Below are 18,445 nucleotides of genomic sequence, written 5' to 3'. Positions count from 1 at the left end.
TTGTGTATTTGTGTATTTGTGTATTTGTGTATTTGTTCATTTGTTCATTTGTTCATTTGTTCATTTGTTCATTTGTTCATTTGTTCATTTGTTTATTTGTTTATTTGTTTATTTGTTTATTTGTTTATTTGTTTATTTGTTTATTTGTTTATTTGTTTATTTGTTTATTTGTTTATTTGTTTATTTGTTTATTTGTTTATTTGTTTATTTGTTTATTTGTTTATTTGTTTATTTGTTTATTTGTTTATTTGTTTATTTGTTTATTTGTTCATTTGTTCATTTGTTTATTTGTTTATTTGTTTATTTGTTTATTTGTTTATTTGTTTATTTGTTTATTTGTTTATTTGTTTATTTGTTTATTTGTTTATTTGTTTATTTGTTTATTTGTTTATTTGTTTATTTGCTTATTTGTTTATTTGTTTATTTGTTTATTTGTTTATTTGTTTATTTGTTTATTTGTTTATTTGTTTATTTGTTTATTTGTTTATTTGTTTATTTGTTTATTTGTTTATTTGTTTATTTGTTTATTTGTTTATTTGTTTATTTGTTTATTTGTTTATTTGTTTATTTGTTTATTTGTTTATTTGTTTATTTGTTTATTTGTTTATTTGTTTATTTGTTTATTTGTTTATTTGTTTATTTGTTTATTTGTTTATTTGTTTATTTGTTTATTTGTTTATTTGTTTATTTGTTTATTTGTTTATTTGTTTATTTGTTTATTTGTTTATTTGTTTATTTGTTTATTTGTTTATTTGTTTATTTGTTTATTTGTTTATTTGTTTATTTGTTTATTTGTTTATTTGTTTATTTGTTTATTTGTTTATTTGTTTATTTGTTTATTTGTTTATTTGTTTATTTGTTTATTTGTTTATTTGTTTATTTGTTTATTTGTTTATTTGTTTATTTGTTTATTTGTTTATTTGTTTATTTGTTTATTTGTTTATTTGTTTATTTGTTTATTTGTTTATTTGTTTATTTGTTTATTTGTTTATTTGTTTATTTGTTTATTTGTTTATTTGTTTATTTGTTTATTTGTTTATTTGTTTATTTGTTTATTTGTTTGTTTGTTTATTTGTTTATTTGTTTATTTGTTTATTTGTTTATTTGTTTATTTGTTTATTTGTTTATTTGTTTATTTGTTTATTTGTTTATTTGTTTATTTGTTTATTTGTTTATTTGTTTATTTGTTTATTTGTTTATTTGTTTATTTGTTTATTTGTTTATTTGTTTATTTGTTTATTTGTTTATTTGTTTATTTGGTTATTTGTTTATTTGTTTATTTGTTTATTTGTTTATTTGGTTATTTGTTTATTTGTTTATTTGTTTATTTGGTTATTTGTTTATTTGTTTATTTGTTTATTTGTTTATTTGTTTATTTGTTTATTTGTTTATTTGTTTATTTGTTTATTTGTTTATTTGTTTATTTGTTTATTTGTTTATTTGTTTATTTGTTTATTTGTTTATTTGTTTATTTGTTTATTTGTTTATTTGTTTATTTGTTTATTTGTTTAATCGTTTATTGATTTGAAAATCATAATCAGTTCAACTTGTTTTTGTTGTTCAAATATCGGCGTGATTACAATACTCCCCATTTTCGCATTTCATGCACCTCACTACTACCAAGAAAATTTGAATTCGCTTATAGCGCACGCTGCTCCCAACGGAAAAGCCTCCAGTTTCGCCTTAATGCTAATTCTTCACAATTTTTTTTTTTTTTTTAAGAATTCAGCAAAAATTAAGATTGCTTCTTCTCCCAGCCAAAAGGACTTCTCCCTAATTCTTTCTATTGCTCTTTCAATAGAACCTGCCTCTTCAATATGTTCGAATAAGTAATCCTCAAACATCTCTCTATTGTGCTCAATGTAACAATGCGATATTGTTCCTTAGCTTAAGAATATTATAGTCCGACATGCAGTATTTATCATGAGTTCTACCTAGTCGATCTAATAGGAATCTGAGCAAACAACTTCCATCTCCATCTATTTGTTTGATAACTGCTTTTTGACCGTTTCCTACAAGCTCCACATTATAAATCACCTCCTCTGCCTTCATATAAAAAAAATCTATCGCTGGATCAATACTCATTCCACCACTCCATGTTTGAATTTAACAACACCACTTTTGGAGTACAGCCTAAAATTTATGTTTGGATTTCATCCAGAGTTTCTCTAGGAGTTCCAACGGGAATTCCTGATGGAGTTCCACCAGCAATTTTTCTAGCACTTCCATCAGGAATCCCTTTTGGGTGTTCCAAATATGATCACATCGCATCACCAATAAATGCATATAAATGTATTTTTTTGTTAGTGTTCTCGCAACAATTATTGTAGAAGGTTAGTTCCATCGAATTATTCCTATAAGAGTTTAACTGAAAACTCCACGGCAGAAGTTCCAGCAGGAATTCTCCCGGACCTCCTACCATGAATTCTTCAAAGAGTTGTAACAAAAAGCTCTCAAGGAGATTCATCTTTCATTCCTCTAGGAGTTCCCGTAAGAGCTCCAGAAGAAATTCCTCTGGAGTACCTTCGAAAGCTCCTGTAACAGCTTCATCAGCAATTCTTCTAGATGCTCCATTGGTAAACTCCAGCAATCCCACAAGCAATTCCCGCAAGAATTCCATCAAGGAATCCTCTATTAGTTTCATCGAGAATTCTTCTAAAAGTTCCAACGGAAATTCCTTTGGATGTTCCATTGAGAATTATTATTGTTGTTAGCTTTATTGAGTCGATTTTCAGCCCGTGGCTGGTTCATGTCCGTATTTCAGAACTGTTCTCGAAGTTCCAACGGTTATGCCTCTAGGAATTCCTCTGGAAAATCCTCCAACAGTTCCACCGGGAGTTTCTCTAGCAGTTCCGTTAGGAATTCCCCTAGAAGTTCCAAATGGAAATTCTCTAGGTGTTTCACTAAATGTTCTTTTTTAAGTTACACAACTTATTTCTGTAGAAGGTCCACTGGGAATTTCTCTAGAAGATCCGCTGGGAACTTCTCTGAGACTTCCACCGAAAATTCCAGTAGGGAGTTCCACCGGAGTTTGCCCTAGAAATTACAACACGAATCTTTGTAGGCAGTGAAGAGAATTCAGGCCAAACATGTCTAAAGGTTCTATCTGCAGAAGAGAGACTCTCTTTGGTTTCCCTCTCTTTCGTTAATATCTTAGCTGTCCATTTGAATTATGATTATCTCCTTGCATAGAACGATGGTCAAATCAATCGTCTTTTGATTTGTACTGCAAAAGTAGTTGAAAAGTATTTCATTACATTGCAATAATTGAAAGAGAAAGTGAATAAAGAGAGCCTCTCAAATGCAGATAGGACCTGTGGTGACAAGCGCTTTACTCATTTATGTGCTCATGCTGAATCATCATTCTTCACTACACGCCGACGCACACACACCGGAGTGATGGTACGACAGCCGGCATACACTCTGCAGCGTGGCAGTTTAGCACTCAGTCTTTGATGCACACTCGGGCTTACCACACGCGGTTACCACAAGTGGCGACGAGGATAAAAAAAAAACACGCGGAAAATGTGAATAATGATTGATTTAGGTGAAGAGTCATGAAACAAAGTGTTCTGGGCGAAAATAAGTGCACAGTGAAGGTGACAAGTGGGTGATTGGAATTGAATTTGAAAGTAAATTGAAAATATGCGGCGGCCAACGCTATTCTTGTCGCATCTTGTTTGCGCGTCGGTGCTTGGGGGGAAAAGTGAAAGTGAAAGGGAAGCATCAATGGTTGCGTTGTGTGAAGATGGTTCGAAACGCAGTTTTCAATGAACAAGTGCAGTACGTGCAGTTGTTGTGGAAGGTTGTGGATATAATATGGCTTGACACTTTTTGCTCTCATGCGATTGTTGATGGTGACCTTGGAAATGCAGGTGGATGGGAGCCGTGTTATTTTTGATAATATGAGCCACATACCTAAAAGAGGCTCCCACCTCTGAACCGTTTGAGTGTGAAAAAGCTAATTTGCTGTATTACAGTATGATTGCTTCGAAGGTCGGTGATGGTGCTGTGTGGAAAAAGAGGCTGCTTTTCAGAGGTATGTACGTTGCCGGTATATTAAACTGTGGCAAGAGACAACGCTTAAAAAAAACGGTTCTGTTGTTTTTTTATTTGGGATGATTTAATGTGTACCCAAAACATAGGCCGGTTTATTGCTTAATTGAGTTCTATATTTTCAATTCGCATCATTATTGAAGTTTAGAAAGCTTCATTATATATTTGTCGAAATTTTACATGCCGTATATTGTGTACAATGGATTTGTATTGTAGCTCGTGAACGCTTGGGGCCAATTTGCTACAGGCAGGCATGCTGAACAGTACTATGGTGTCAGGCTTATTAATTTAGCATTGTGTGGCTAATGTGTCATCTAAAAAAAAAGGCCCACCACGTGATGGACTGTCGGGATATTTTGAACAAAAGTAAGTAATTAAGAATCATATCGGAGAAGAGCGTTGGTACAAAGAACTGAGAGGAGATGAGAAAATCAATGCATCATACAATGTGCAAGCTGTGATTTAATTCACTTTGTGGAAAGTTATTTGAGTGTCCCCGTCGAAGAAGAGAGAGTACTGATTTGAGAATAGGGTATACTGAAGCCATGTGACAGGGTCAGCTCAGAGAGTAATATCAAGGAAATAATGCGGATACAGCCTTCTTCTTATTAAATTGTAGAACTTCATCTTTACAGGGCAAAACTATTTGTACAAAGCTGTTTTCCAGCATTCTCTGGAAATGTCCTACATACCGTAGCCTATTAGTACATCTTCACATATCTTTCTCCAGCATACCATCACGGATGTGTCGAGGCACGCGTAGTTGGAGTACATCTGATATATGCAGGTCTTCTGATGGAGCCTCGTAGCAGTGCGGTTAGGGTCACCAAGCTTATAATCGCACCATGCTATGGGGTGAGGGTTCGATTCCCGCTTCGGGCGTTGAAACTTTTCGTGAGAATAGTTTCTTCCCCGTTTCTACTGGTGCATGCTCCGTTGTCCGTTGTCTAATGTTAAGTTTAAAACAGTCTGTATAGCCAAAAGCTGAAGACGTTGTCCGTGTCTTTCTTTTTTCTCCAAAAGAGATTTGATATGAAATGGGATACCGTGTTATTTTTCTTCCGCTTCTTTCTAACAGTTTGCTTAGCGATTTCAGAGATGGTAATTACGATTGAAGTGGCTGAAAAGCAATCAGCTCAGTGCATGGCCTGTGTGAGCAAGCAGTTATAAGTTTCTGTTGCATAGTATGCAGTGGAGTCTGAGATTACCATCTTGGTAACAACAGAGCAGTAGCGAATGTTTCATCGATCATCCCGTTGGCCTCAAAATATTTTGTCACTAACAGTAATTTTTTCGCAAGGTTGTATATTCGAACTTGTTGAGCATAGTGTTCATCAGATTTAATTCTAGGGTTCTTGTTTCATGTTTTGGAAGAGAGCTCAGCTCTTGCATAGTTCAATTTGTACGGTTTGCAATTCTTATATCAGCGAAATTCAACAATCAGGTTGATCAGAAATATTCCATCGAGAAAACATTAGTCCTTCATCATGGAAGGGCGGAAGGCAGCATTAGGAATAACTGCATTGCTACATTGGTGTCATAAATTGGTTTTGCTGATCTACTGTTGAAGACCTTCTGGATTGCTGCTTTATTGTCTTGAATTGACGTTTCCATTCACCATACCTGGCATTCACGGGTTTTGTGCAGGATTAACTATACTGTGAAAGTCTGATCAGCTGTCACTGATTGCCATAAGAGTTGTGGAGGTTCACTGATAGCACAATGAAAAAGGTAATTGGAAGTAATTGAATGTAAAATTGTAGAAATGTGATTAAATTCACTGAGAATACAAAAAGTAGCGTGATTAGATTCACTTGGAGAGCCCATAGAGAGCTGTGATTAAATTCACTGAAAGTAAAGAAAAATAAATAAAGTAAAATCGCTACACCACGATTTACTTGACTGAGAATGGAGAGAACTTATACTGAGAATATTGTGATTCAATTCACTGATTGCGGAGTAGAAGAATGCTGAAAGAACCGTGATTAAATTCACTAACTACACAGGAAAAGGATGCTGAGTGAACTGTGATTAAATTCACTGAGTATGGCGAAATGAGTTCCTGAGAGAATGAGAAAAAAATAAAAGTTCTAGAGTGGATTCAGTTAGAAACACAAAGACAATTGTGATTCAATTGACTAAGCATGGGAAGTGAAATGATACTAAGGAAATTGTGATTAAATTCACTAAATGCAGAGCAAACGAATACTAGAAGAACTGTGATTAAATTCACTGAGTACACAGAAGAATGATGCTGAGAAAACTGTGATTAAATCCATTGAGGAAGACAGAAAAAAAAAGGTTTGCGGGAATGTGTAAAACGAGCGTCATTGAGACCATTTGGAAACCGTGATAAGCCTTGTGGCACTTGTCATAAGCAATTGATACCATAGCGGCAAGGAGTCAATTCCATCTCTGAGATTTCAATATGATTAAAATTTAAATTCACTGAGAGTACCTTTGAAAAGTTACGATTCAATTCGGCAACTAATGGAGTGACACAGTATTGTTCAATCAATCATCTCCAATTAGCTCATCCATTTATTGGATTGAATATCCTATATTTCAATTGATTCAATCAAACTTGGTTATTGAAACAATTGCACTACGATAATTGAACTAAGCGCATATTTGACAGTTCCTTTGATCTAAGATTTTTAATTTATGATATTTGCTTAGATGCACCTGTAGATATGATTGGACGCAATAGAAGAAAGTAATATCGGCGTTGTACATGGTCGCATTTACGTTATCGGAGGATTCCTAAGAAAGCTGTTAGCTCTGGCCCATGTTTAACGATTCCTTCAATTAAACTTCTCATCGATGCTATCACCGAAAACAAACTTCGGTGCAGGAGAATCAGTATGAGAGCCCATATAGCCGAACCAGTAGATTCGCGGGTGTTCAGCAGTGCTCAATTCAGGGATGACAGTTTGATTTCCGGCCGGTCCATATACTTTTTGTGGTAAAAAAAAAAAAAATCCCTAACTTTCTTGGTAAAAAATGTCTTCATGCTTGCCACACGATGTACAAAAACAAAAATGGTCATTAGCAGAGGTATCAGTTGATGACTGTGGAATTGCTATTACTAATAAAAAAGGAAATAATTTGAATGAACTCATCAAAGGAAATCTCAATAATGGGACTGTTTAGTTTTGCCCTAAAATGCTAAAATGTGGATAGAATTATGGCTATGCAACTATTATTATCGATTTCCCCCTTATGGAACGCGACGATTTGAATCCGTCGCGGTTGAAACCATCGCCAGAATCGTCGCCAGCCAATCAGCAGGCGGGAGTCTGACGTTTTTATGTTCTCACTAACACAGACAGCTGCAGACCCTTGATTCGTCGCGATGATATAGAAATACCGTCTGAAAGTTGGCAACGCGTTTTGTTATGAAAGCAACATACAATACTATTACAACAGTTTGATCGTCGCACAATGATGCAAATATGTACATGTTTGATATTTTCACCATGTAGAAATGCATTTTTTTTTTTCTAAACTCCGTGTGATGGTCATTATCGTTATATTAATCATTACAGCATAGCAGCGACTGCCTTCCAACTGCATTTGATGACTGGTATCTTAATGTGAAACAACTTAGGTTTCCAAGTATGCATCTTGTAAGTAATATAGTTCTATGATGGATTTTATGAGACAGCGTTTATTTGAGTTGTGATTAAATTCACTGAGATCGTGCGGATAAACTGTAATTAAATTTACTGTAAAAAGCTAACAACACACTATTCATGTTTACTAAGGATGTGAGGAGAACGTGATTCACTAAGAACCTGAGCTATTGTTGGCGAACGATCTATTGAACAGTAAAGAGAGTAATCAAGTATGTAACGCCCACTGGCATCGAAACCACGCTTCACAAAACGATGCGACTATATGCTTGTTGACACTAGCCACCTGGCCAAGAACCCACAATAACGCTTTAAAGGCGCACTAATTGTTATGTTCAACACTTAGTTACAAGATATTACCGGAAGAAAAAAAAAGTCTATCTAACGCTCTGTCAATTGATTATGCTGTGAAACATTTACATATAGAACAGTATTTTTATCACGACGTGTTTCGAAAAAAAAAACTTTTGAGCTGTTGTTTTGAAAGGAAATGTCTGTAAGGAAATAGTGTCAAATTTATTGTAGAAAATTGGATTCACATCTTCTGACAAACCATGCAGGATTAATGCTACACATTTGACTGTTGAAGCGAGATATCTGAGGTGGAGAAACAATGCGTTATAGTTGTGAGCCACGAAATACTAAACACAACGTATTTGTCTATTGAACTTTAATGAAGTAGTAAGAAAAGATGGCGATTATACTGAAATTCGCATGCCCGATGTGATGTTTGAATTTATAAAAGTGTAAGAATTGTTGAATGGCTTGCATATATGAGTTTTCAATAGATGATATTTAATTATTGCGTTGAACTGCTGAATAGCCGCTGTTGAATATTAGCATATTTAATAATGATTTAACAGAGCTCTTATGTTTGAACGGTGTGGAGTATTTCAGGCAATTATTAAACAACTAGGTATACGCATGAGCATGGATTAAAGAAAGGGGGATGTGGTGACAAGCGCTTTACTCATTTATGTGCTCATGCTGAATCATCATTCTTCACTACACGCCGACGCACACACACCGGAGTGATGGTACGACAGCCGGCATACACTCTGCAGCGTGGCAGTTTAGCACTCAGTCTTTGATGCACACTCGGGCTTACCACACGCGGTTACCACAGGACCTATTGAAATGTTCGGCCTGAATTGTCAGACAAAAGAGGCACAAAACAAGCAACAAAGAAGGTGCGACGATTACTCTTTATCCCTACTGGTAACAGATAATGACATGATCTCGAAATTTTTTGTTGCATACAAAACGGAAGCTGAATTTGTTGCGTACTTTTCAACTCGTGAATAATCAATTATTGCTAACCCAAAGTCGAAACTGTTTGATGATAGAGCTTCACCAGAGTTGCAGTGTTTACCGACTCGAAGTTACCGTTCGAAAATCGCAATGCAAGGCTTAAAAATCTCTAAACTCGTGGTGTACGATGTTAATCCCATTATTTTCAAGTTGGGACAAACTTATGTCGCATGGGTTTGTTTGTCGCAACAAATACAGGTTGCGACATTGTCATTATTGTTGCGCGATGGTTGAATTTTGATTCACTGTTTGTAATGTCGAATTCGTTTATTCCCGACGGTGCACTGCACCGGTGTAGCAATTGACACCGAAAAAACGAACGGTTTCGGTGCAATTTATTGACAGCTTATGATGCTATTAGTAAGAGCGCGTGAGAGCGTCAATGAAAACAATAAAGGATATCAAAAATATACATAATCAATGTTTTCATGATTTCCGTGATGAACAAAATTTTATTTAGTTTTATCCAATTTTACAATTTTAAAAGTTTTCAGTAATCCACTTGTACATGATAAACTTGTAATGATAAATGTTACTTGAAAATTGATATCCAATGTTCTAACACTCCTACATTATTTATCTTCTTCAAATTCTTGTAATACCACAATTTTTCAAATCGAAGCAACTCTTTAGAATTTAACAATTTCCGTTGCCCAATAAAAAAAGGATGCTAACATACAATTGTAAACGATCTACGTGCACAAATTTAACACAAAAAAGGTTAAAGGCAGTTTAATAGAAAACGTTTAGCTACAACGTAAAAAGGACAATAAATAAATGCTTTTTAAAACATAACGTTATTGAAACGCAACTCATATTAAAAACGCTTTAACCATCCCTTAGTGACATTTGTTTGACTTTCAATGTTATCAAAATTAAAAATGTTACTTCAGTAATATTTCAGTCCAATTTGAATTAATAAATTTTTATTCTATTCTGGGCTTATCAAAACTTTATTACGTCATTTTTTTTTTCATAATTAATAGATCAACATGCGACAGAAAATTCTGATGATTAAAATCATTAAAAGTAATCCACATATTTGCGATAATCAAAACAAAAAATAATGATGGGAAAAATATACGTTGAATAAACTCTTCGAAAGTTCATGTTACCGATAAATTTTGAAGATTCCTCAGAAGTTGAAAGACGTGATAATCATCGATCAAGTTTAAATTATTTTTAAACGCACAGATTTGCTGTTTGGAAATTAAAACATCTCAAAATAAACGAATATCAAAGCAAACTGTTTACCTAATGCCGAAGAGAAAATCATCATTCGTACCAAAACAAAACCACGATACAAGTTCAGCGATATGCATGTATTGGTAAAACTAGCTTTGTACCTGCTACACCGCGCTCATACTGGGTGTAGCATTTTCTTGCACCGGTGCCAATCGGGTGTCAAAACAGAACAGTACCTGCGAATAAATAACGAACGGTTTCGGTGCAAGTTTGCTACACCCGGTGACAAAGCGGTGCAGGCGGTGTAAATAAACGAATTCGACATAAGACTTCCACCAGGCAGCATTCATTTATTACGAACGTCTGACCCCTCCCTCCTCCGTGACGCTATTTTGACATTTTGTATGAAAATCCGGGCCGTAACGCTCACCTGTACTCCCCCTCTCCCCTAGGAGCGCTACGTGATTTGTGGACGGCGTCCCAGCAATGTGATCGGGAATTCTCGCAGAACCACCATGAATTTGTGTATGAGTTCCAGTGGGAATTCCTGTAGGAGTTCCAAAGAGAATTCCTCTAGAAGTGGTACCGAAACTTTCTTTAATAATTTCACCGGAAGTTTGTAGAAGTTGCACCCGGAATTCTTTCTGAAGTTCCACCGCAAATTCCCGCAGAAGTTCCTTGGAATTTCTCTGGAAGATCTACCACAAAATAATGTAGCAACTTCCATCGGGAAGTTTTCACAGAATATTGCTCTTTGCTGGAGTTCCATTGGGACTTCCTTCAAGAGTTCCACTGGGAGTTCCTTCAGGAATACAACTTGAAATTCCTTCAGGAGTTTCACTCTAATTTTCCTTAGATTTCCACCGTGAATTCGTTTAGAAGTTCAACCGGAAATTCGTCTGGGAGCTCCACCAGAATGTGTTCGAGGAGTTTCTCAATAAATACCTGTAGAAGCTCTGCTACACCGATCCTCCGGGCAGTGGCGTAGCAAATGGGGGCAGTCCACACCGGGCCCCGGAATTCACGGGGCCTTCAAATCAGTGAAGGTTTCTAACACTAGTTCGAATAAAGATCTTTAAATAGGGAAAGTTTCCTATAAGTACAGAGGACAGACAAAATGATTGAGACAGGAAAAATTTTCACTTTCCAAAAAAATGTTCAACTAGCTCTAACTTTCAGTTTGTTTGCAAAAAGCACCTAGGCTATTCCACACCTTCGGCTAGAAGTAATATGAGGATTAAAGCACAGAGAACAGACGTCTATCTTTGCTTTCTGCCTTGTGTAAAACTTTGTAACGATCAAATCAGAGTATGTGGTTATGCTCCCGTTGCGCGGCGCTAGCGTCCCATCACTTACATTGTTGTGTTGTCATTTTTGTTTCCAGTGCTCGCCGTTTTTGGCCGTTTGGCGCTCGTGTCCCTTTGTGGGCTAGTGTATTTTAACGCTGAACACTGCCATCGTGGGGTCAAATCGACTTTATAAGTGGGGCAGTCTCCGTTGATGACGTTGAGGTACACTTAAATCCTTTACACACGATTTTGACGTATTTTTGTTCGAGCTTAAATGTCTGTTCTCTGTGATTAAAGCACAGACAAACAGACGTAACACTAGCGAAATTTCCATCGACCACGCTTTAAATGATCATTTTTGATTTTCATAGTTGTGGCTTTCACAACCAGAGACGCGCGCATCGTTTTTCTATGCGTTTGACGTTTCACACTAGCGCCTTCTGTTGATTAATTTTATCCAGGAATCCTTTGAGGATGAATCTGTTCATCCTTGTAGCGTTATGACGGGAAACTTTGAGGAATACCTTAAGGAATCTTTGTAACGTAGCTTGTAAAAGCCCTTGAGGAAAAAGTTTAAATCCTTACTGGATTTTTTTAAAGGATTTTTTATCGAATTGTGAAAGAAGACTTGAAAAAATCGCTTAAGGTATCCTTTTAGACGATTTTCCTCAGCAATTATTGGAAGAATTTCTGAAAATATTCCTTCAGGTACCTATAACTAATAAAACGCTTGAGCAAATTCTTAAGAAATCCTTGAAAGGACTTTTAGAAAAATCGTGTGAGGCATTGTAAAAAGAACGCTTTAATAAATTTCTTTAACAAAATCTTGAAGCAATTCCTAAAGGATTCCGTTGGGAAATTGGTAAACGGATCAAGTGGGGCAGCATCAAAGGGATTGTTTTTTGGTGGTCTTAAACAAACTCTTTATGGAATTATAAAGAAAACATATTACTGTATAAACGCTTGGAAGCGTTCCCAGAACAATCGCTGGTATCAGGTTATCAAGGAAATCTTGGAGTAATTTGTAAAAAAGTTCTTGAAGTAATTACTAAATGAATCATTAAAGATGTCCCAGGAAAAGGTCTTGCAGTTCCTCACTTGGGAATAGTGCTTGATGGAATCGTCAGAAAAATTACTTAAAAGTTTCGTGAAGGATTTTTCGATATAGAAATCCCTGAAGGCAATAAAAGAAAAAAAAATCCCGATGAAAACTTTAAAAAAATACCTAAAGGATTCATTGAAGGATTTCCAGTAGAATTTCTGTGAGAATTCACGAAAGAATTCTTACATTTTTTTTATTTGAATTTCTGAGTTATTTATTGGAGAAGACTTATTGAAAGATTTTTTAAAGCATTTCTATCAAAAACAGTCAGGAGGAATTTGTGTAAGAATCTTTAAAAAAAATCTTGCAGGAGATTTAAAAAAAAAAAAATAAATAAAAATACATGTAGAAATCCTTGCATGAAAGAATTCCTTAAATCCTCGAGGAAATCATGTATACAATTTTTAATGGAATACTTGGAGATTTGCATGATGCAATCATTTTAAGAAATTCTTAGAAAATATTTCATTAAATTCTTAACGAATTTTTAAAGAATTCGCAAGTGGTTTTATTAGATGAACTATTAAAGAAATCTTTGGAAACATTCCTTAACCCTTTGGAGCCGGAGGAGTCATATATGACCATTCGATAAAACAGAATACTTTCTTCGGCAAAGTTGTTGAAAATTGAGTCCTCTATAAGGGAAAAATAGGGATATTTGTATTTGGGTCTTCCTTGATAACTTAGAACATCCTGAACACCATCAAATATGGAAAAAAGAAATAATTGACATACCAGTTGTGTTTTGCATTAATAATGATATTGCATAACCTGCTACGATTCGCGAAGCTCTTGGAATCTCAAATGTCATTTTGAGACACTACAGGGACATTCCAGGTCAGCCAAACTACCTTGAAATTCAGGACTTCAGGTCTACACTCGTAACAGTATCCATATCTGGTATGCTGAGTAACGCTGCATAATCAATAGCGGAGACCGGACCAACCTGAAGTCTTCTATATATTATTATGAACCTTTGGGACATTGAGGCTCGTCCAAACTATCCTGAAGTTTAGCTCTTGATAGTAACATTAGTTATTTTCACAATGGACTTTAGACTATAATCTGTAATCCCCCTGGAATATCATGAGTAATTTCAAGATAGTTTTGAGATATTCCAGATCAACATCACTACTCCGGAGACCATAGCTTTAGGTCTACACTTGTGATAATAGCTTTTGTGTAATGAAAGAAGTTACCGTTACACCCGCAGACTTTAGGATCTAAACTCAACAACAGTTTGGATGACCTAGGATATTCTAACTGATCTGATATTGTCTATTGAACTTTCAGAAGACTTACTGGACATGATAGATTACAAATCGTAGCTTTGTGTAGTGAAAGAAGTTACCGTTACACCCGCAGACTTTAGGATCTAAACTCAAGAACAGTTTGGATGACCAAGGATATCTCGACTGATCTGATATTGTCTATTGAACTTTCAGAAGACTTACTGGGCATGATAGATTACAAATCGTAGCTATGTATAATGGAAGTTTCACAAATTATTTTTCTAGAAGATCAGCTGAGAACTTCTCTAAGACTTCCACCGAAAATTCCAGTAGGGGCTGTCCATAAACCACGTGGTCATTTTTTTGGGACTTTTCAACACCCCCCCCCCCCCCCCCCCGCGTGGTCATTAGTCCATGCAAAATTTTTTATTTGTCCATACAAAATGGTCAATGGCCGAACCCCCCCCTTACTGACCACGTGGTTTATGAACAGCCCCTAAGGAGTTCCACCTGAGATTCCTGCTACAGCAAGAATCTCTGTAGGATATTGCTCTTCACTGGAGTTCCACTGGAACTTCCTTCAAGAATGGGATTTCCTTCAGGAGTATAACTTGAAATTCCTCTAGGAGTTCCACTCATTTTTTTTTTCTAAGATTTCCACCGTAAATTCGATTAGAAGTTTAACCGGAAATTCTTCTGGGAGTTCCACCAGAATGTCTTCTAGGAGTTTCGCTGTGAATACCTGTAGAAGCTCCGCCTCACAGTTATGCTTCGTGAATTCCTCCAGAAGTTCCTTCTGGAATTTTGTTAAGGCTTCTACCGAGAATTTCTGTAGGGAACTTGACCGGAAAATCCTCAAGAATATACAGCACGAATACTCCGAGAAGTTTCACCGGGAAATCTTCTAAAAGTTCCACCGCGAATTTCTCTGTATGCTCCACAGGGAATTCTCCTAGGTCGTCCATCGAAAATTACTCTATGATTTTCGCCGGGAAACCCTCTAGAATTTCCTACAGAAATCAAGTAGTTTCACTGCGAAATCCCGTAGAAATTTCTCTAGGGCGTTACACCAGTAATTCTTCTAGGAGCTCCGCCAGAATCTCCTCAAGTACTTCCACAGGAACCATCTAAGGAGTTCAACCGCTAATCATTCTAGGGTTTCTACCAGGAATCTCTAGCAGAAAATCCTTCAGTAGATCTGCGAAATTTCGTTCAGTAATTCTAGTAGACTCTAGAGGAATTCTGGGAAAGACCTGTGAAAAAATTCCCGGAACAATCCCTAGAAGAATTCCTAGAGAAAATCCCTGGAAGAATCCGTGGGGGAATTCCTGCAGGAATTATTTATTTTTTTAATGTTTTTATTTTTAACTTTCAATTTTGTGAGAGGCCCCTTTGAGTGATTTCCAAATTAAAATGTTGAAATCGTTCTCAAAAAAGGCACAACACCTCTTAATATTTTCAAAATACATCATAAATATCCCTGCAGAAATGCCTGGATGAATTCATGGAGCAAACCCTGCAAGTAATCCTAAAGAAATCCCTGGGTGTATTCTTGGAGAGTTCCCTAGAAGAATTCTGGGAGGAATCCCTGGAGAAATTTCTTGAGCAATCTGTTGATGTTGAGAAATCCTGAAGGAATCCTTAGGGAATTTTCTAGAGAAATTCTTGTAAGAATCCTTGTGGGAATTCTTGGAAAAACCCCTGGAGGAATTCCTAGAAAATTCCTGGAGGGATTCCTGGTGGAATTTTAGGAGGAATCCGTGAAATAATTCCCGAAGGAATCTCTGGAGGAATCCCTGGAGGAGAAATTCCTGGATGAATTCCTGGAGGAAATACTACAAGAATTCCCGCAGGAATCCCTGGAAAAAATTCCTGAAGAAATTCTTGAACAAATTCCTGAAAGAATTTCCGAAGGAATCCCTGGAGGACTTCTTGAAAAAAGTCCTAGATAAATCTCTGTAGGAATTTCCAAAGGAAATCCTGGATCAGATTATGGAGAAATTTCTGGGGTAATTCCTGGTGATTTTCTTGGTGGAATTCCTAAAGGAGTCCCTGGAGAAATGCCTGGAAGAAACCCTGGAGGAGTATTTCCTTGAATATTTCCTGAATAATTTCCTGGTGGAATTTCTGAAGGAATCCCAGGAGGATTTCCAGGAGGACTTCCTGGAGAAATAGCCGCAGTAATTTCTGAAGGAATTCCTGGATCAAATCCTGGAGTAGTTTCTGAAGAAATTCGTGGGGTAATTCCTGGTGGAGTTCTTAAAAAAAAAACTCCTGAAGAAATCCCTGAATGAAATCCTGGACAAATGTCTGGATGAATCCCTAGAGGATTTTCCATTGAAATCCCTGGAGAAACTCTGGGACGAATGCCTGGAGGTATTCCTTTAAGAATATCTTGGGGAATTCCTAGAGCAATTCGTTGCGGATTTCCTAGAAGAATTCCTGAAGGAATACCTGGAAGATTTTCTTGAAGAATCACTGGAGAGCTTTCAGGATGATTCTCTGGAAGCATCTCTGAAAAAATTCTTGGAAGAATTCCTGGAGGAATCTCTAGAGAAATTGCCTGAGGTATCCTTGGAGGTATCCCTGGAGGAATCCCTAGAAGAATTCCTGGATGAATCCCAGTAAGATTTTTTACAGGAATCCCTGCAGGAATTCCCAGAGGAATTCTGGAACAATTCCTGAAGGAATATCTGGAGGAATACCTTGAGAAATTCCTGGACGAACCTCAGGATGAATTACGAAGAAATCCAAGGATCAATTTCTTAGGGAATTCCAGGGGGAGTTTCTGAATAAATCCCAGGAGTTAGTACTGAAGAAATCGCAAAAATACTTGAGGAAATCCTGAAGGAATCCCAAAAAGAATACGTAGAGGAACTCTTGGAGGAACCCCTGTACCAGTTTCTAAAGAAACTCCAGGAGAAATCTCGGAATCAATCCGAAGAGGAATTCTTAATGGATTCCTGAAGTTCCTGGAGGAAGCTTGGATCATTTCATGGAGCAGTTTCTAAAGAATTCCAGGAGAAATTACTGAAGGAATCCCAAGAAATGTTCTTGGAAGAATTCCTAAAATCATCCCGGAAGTTGGTCCTCAAAGAATCACAGAAAGATTTCCCGGAAATTCTTGGGCGAATTTGTGAAGAAATCACATAAGGAATCCCGGAAACAATCCTTAGGGAAACTCAGGAGAGGTGGAATTCCTGGTTTCTAGTTCTTTGAAGAATTTCTGCAGGAATCCCTGCGTAAAAAAGGAAGGAAGGAAAGAAAAATTGCAGGAATAATTGGATGGACTCCTAAACGATATTTTGTACGAAATGTTGAAGCAATTCCTGGATTATTTTTTTGATAATCTGAAATAAAATTTTCTGAACGAATTTCTGGAAACATTCTTGCAGAAATACTTCTAATAATTTCAAATGGAATTATTGGAGCAATCTCTAGCGGAATTCTAGAAGGAATATATGGAGAAATCCCTGAAGAAATCTCTGAAGTAATGAAGTGTAAAAATAGCATAAGTTGGAGGAATTGCTCATACTCATATAGTTTACGAAACTATAGAAGCAAATCTAAAACGATCATTGTAATTCCTCAAAACTGCAATGCCGATTTGCATATTCGCATATTGGGCGACCATTCCACTTGAAAGTCATCTCAAGCCAGCAGACCCCCCCCCCCCCCTGGGCCCCCTCCAGAATAAAATCCTAGCTACGCCAATGATGGTAGCATGTTACGCACAACAGTTGTTACGTTTGTAAATGGTTGTGAACATTTTGTCAGTTTATTTTGTATGTTATACTAAGGTTTGTACATCTGTCCCTGAATTTTAATATGCATTTGTAGCGCTCCAAACATTTCAGGAGCGATCTAGTACAAAACACGCATACCGTCCCCTAACACGGACATCAAATTGTAGGCGGTCTTGTGTTGTTGCCCGAATCGGGATGCCCCCTTAGGATTAGAAATTCCTAGACCAAAAACAAGCTATGAATGCCGCAACAGATGCTGCGAACTAAAAGGCGAACTGCCAAACACAATACAATTCTAGGATGACTGATGGACCAAGAATAATTATGAAACCTCGTCATCCTGGCATTGGACTTCGTTATCTATTTAGATAACTGGGCACAATTAATGTTATGTGTTGCATGTTTGTGTTTTGTACATTTGTAACGTTCCATTTTGTTTTTCGTATCTAAGTTCCCAGACGTGGGGTCCGAAACGGAAAATTAAATGTACATTTATAAGGTTCCATTTTTTTCGTTACATTGGCGCCCAACGTGGCCAACGTGAGCCCGGCTAGCTCAGTCGGTAGAGCATGAGACTCTTAATCTCAGGATCGTGGGTTCGTGCCCCACGTTGGGCGCCAATGTAACGAATAAATTGGAACCTTATAAATGCATATTTTATTTTTCATATCGGGCCCCACGTCTGGGAACTAAGATACGAAAAACAAAATGGAACATTACAAATGCACAAAACTCAAACATGCAACAGATAACATAAATTGTGCCCAGTTATCCAAATAGATAACGTAGGTAGTCCAATCCCAGGATGACGAGGTTTCATTTTTGTTCTTGGTCCATCAGTCAATCCTGTAATCGTATTTTTTCTGGCAGTTCGCCTTTTAGTTCGCAG

The 18,445-nt window shown here is 36.5% G+C and overlaps 1 protein-coding gene and 1 non-coding gene across 2 annotated transcripts in view; one reads left to right on the top strand and one right to left on the bottom strand.

Annotated features, from left to right (window-relative positions):
* The window catches only part of LOC134288750 (uncharacterized), a 126,066-nt gene that overhangs the window by 15,367 nt on the left and 92,254 nt on the right, over positions 1-18,445 (bottom strand). The gene's annotated exons all lie outside the window — the stretch shown is intronic.
* Positions 18,101-18,173, top strand: Trnam-cau (transfer RNA methionine (anticodon CAU)). Its single transcript has one exon. It is a non-coding gene; the product is annotated as a tRNA-Lys (tRNA).

Source organism: Aedes albopictus, chromosome 2 (genome assembly GCF_035046485.1).
Source record: "Aedes albopictus strain Foshan chromosome 2, AalbF5, whole genome shotgun sequence".
Lineage (NCBI taxonomy): Eukaryota > Metazoa > Arthropoda > Insecta > Diptera > Culicidae > Aedes > Aedes albopictus.
The sequence above is the reverse complement of the archived record's forward strand: the minus strand, read 5'-3'. Positions and strand labels throughout refer to the sequence as shown.